This window comes from Myotis brandtii, unplaced genomic scaffold (genome assembly GCF_000412655.1).
Source record: "Myotis brandtii unplaced genomic scaffold, ASM41265v1 scaffold846, whole genome shotgun sequence".
NCBI lineage: Eukaryota > Metazoa > Chordata > Mammalia > Chiroptera > Vespertilionidae > Myotis > Myotis brandtii.
In genome coordinates this window covers 204848-207770 of record NW_005371437.1, presented here as the reverse complement: position 1 = coordinate 207770, position 2923 = coordinate 204848, and positions in this window count along the sequence as shown.

Here is a 2923-nt window from a genome sequence, read left to right as displayed (position 1 = left end):
AAAAGTAAAAGTACATATGGAGAAAAAAATTTTCGGGGAAAACGCATTCCAAACTGGAAAATTGTTGCTATCTCCGGGGAGAAGCATTGTGGGGGGAGGATAAACTTGCTGCACTGTGCGCCTCTGCAGTTGGGGAATTTTTACAGTGTCATGTTTTATTCCAGTAAGCAGAATAAAGCAAGACTAAAAGTGCCATATATTCACCAAGTATTTTAAGTGCCTACTATGTACCAAGCATAACTAAGTGATCATTAGAGAAATTTTGATAGCTACATAAAAAGAAGACTTTGGGTATGTGCAACAGAGACCAATAATGAATAGGACAATGAAAACAACGGAGATCTCTAAGTTGCAGGTCTCTAAGGGACTTGTGGACTATGGCATAGTGTTGCCTGCCTGCTGGGACTGCACTCAGCCTCTGGCTCTTAGATCTGTGGTTCCCACTGGCTGCCTAGTGCCCAGCTGAACTCCAGTGTGGCTTCTTGACTGCCCCTGCCTGTTTCTAACTGTAACTAGGTGTGTCTTAAGTGCTAACACATCTCCTTTGGCAGGTAAAGCCAAGAGGGTGTGAGGACCCAGGCACTTTCACTTGCTGATGGTGGGAATGTACCTTGCTACAAACATTTTGGAGGACAATTTGGCAATATGTATTAAAAGCCTTAAAAATATTTGGATTTGATGATAAAAATCAGAATAGAGTTTATCTCTAAGAGGGTTATTGCCTGGGAAGGGGGCTCAAAGAAGCCACCTGGGATGTTGGAAAGGTTAAACATCTTGATCTGGATGGTTAAAGGGTGTGTATATGTAAAAAAAAAAGCATCACTATATACACTTAAGACACTTCACTATGTACATGTTGAAAAAATGTTTTCATTAGAAAAATATATTTGGAATTTTTGAACAAATAATTCCACCATAATATGGTATCCTATGGTAATAAAGATGCAAAGATTTAGCTCATTGAGTTATTCATAATGGTGAAAAATTAAAAACCTTTAAAATATTCAATAATAGGGAATGGTAAATAAATGATGCTCCATCCATTTAAAGTCATGTCATCAAAAATGTCTCACTGGTATTGGTAACTGAAGCAGGTTGCAGAATAGGAAGGAAACAATAACAAAGTAAAGACAAAAACCAGTTTTGTTCCCTGATGCTATGGTGATTTTCCTGGTACCCACAGAAAATGACCAGCTGCTGATGGGAACCAGTCAAGCTTCATGGCTGAAATCGCACCATCAACCATAGTTCTCTTCAGTTAAAATTCAGCTGCTTGTGGTGTGAGCACTGGGTACCAGGCATTAACCTGAAGTAGTCCAGTAGGCACAACTGCAACTTCAATTTGGCTGTTTAGAACCTTTGAGGTTTTCCATTATTCTGAAGCTTCCTTTATATACTTGGTCAACTCAATTCTGGGAGCTGAGAGGTGGGTGGTGATAATCAGGATAATCAGGCTAGAGAGACAATGGCTAGGATGTGTGTGTGTGTGTGTGTGTGTGTGTGTGTGTGTGTGTGTGTGATAGTAGCCCTCACTGGCATGAAACATCTGTTTTCCTGTTCTTACATCTAGGTGGCTTGATTATTGATCAGTTTTGCTATGAGTCTATTAATGTATCAAATCCACATGTGTTTTGAATAAAATCAGAATGGAGCTCATGAAAAAATGCCTTTGCTTTTTAATTGTCCAGCTCATTCTGAATTAAAATAAACTTTCTTTTGGGGGTCTTTGTGCCAGGCTTGGTTTAAATGTGAGCCTCGCCCCCCCACCCCAGTTCCCATTCTAGTCCTTCCCCTTATCTCAGCTCCTCCTCTGTCCAAACAAGCATACAATCCCTGGAGAAAAGACTGCTACTATTTTCTGAGCTGCCACAGCTGCTGCTATTGTCACTACCACTGGACTCAAAGTCATTTTTAACTTGACTTGCTGTGTTCCAAGTTCCATAAGGTACCTCAAGAGACAGTCTAAAGGAAATATACATAGTTCTTTTAAATAGCCAGCTCCCGTAGCAATTTCTAAAATAACTTTTAATCTTCACACAGGATTCAGTAATGCAGATGTTGCATAAAGCAAGGCTTACCCCCATTAAGGGCATCTCATTAGTATATGGCTTTGATTACAAAGGTCAAATTACATATGTCCTCTGGGTCAATCGATGAGTAATGTGCTTCTCTCTAAAATGAAAAGACCTCATTCTCTCCCTTGAAATCAGCATGGTAACAAGTTTCTATTTGGCTTCTTTAGGGATCTCTAGCTATATGGTTGCTATAGGGCAGCCAAACATCTCTAAAGAAGGTGTAAAACAGTCTTTCCCAGCCTGTATAAAACCCTCTTTTCTTCCAGGCTACTTTCACAGAAACAAAATCAGTTAATTATGAAGTACTCCTGAGAATTCAGTGCTGATTGTCAGAGTTTTTTTTTACATTAAATATATGAGGTATTTAGAATGGGGGAGAAAGAGATAAGTAAACAGACCTGAAGACAAACATGGCAAGAGTGCAAATATGGGATTTCTCTCTGCCTTTGTGCAGCTCATGGAGACGGACACATAGGCCAAGCATGCTTAAGACACACATTTCTACAACATCTCATCTCTATCTAGGACATATATCACAGATTTCTAAACCACGTCTATAGCGTAGGGTTGCTAATAATACCTGACACAGCATTCAGCCTGGCCCCTGGGGTGTGCCCAAGATCTTTACAAAGTGTTTCCTTTTTAACCTTCAGGAAGCATCTTTTCTTCCTTTGGAAGATGGGAAAGGGCCAGGGCCCTTGGTTCCATTTCCTGCAAAAGGAAACAAAGTCTCAGAGTAGATTAGCAAAACAGAGCTGGGAGAAAACAACTACTCCTCTTCATCAACTCTCAGCAGTATTATGCTCAGTTCTGAGATGGATTTTTGTGTGTGAGGTGGGCGGCAGCGG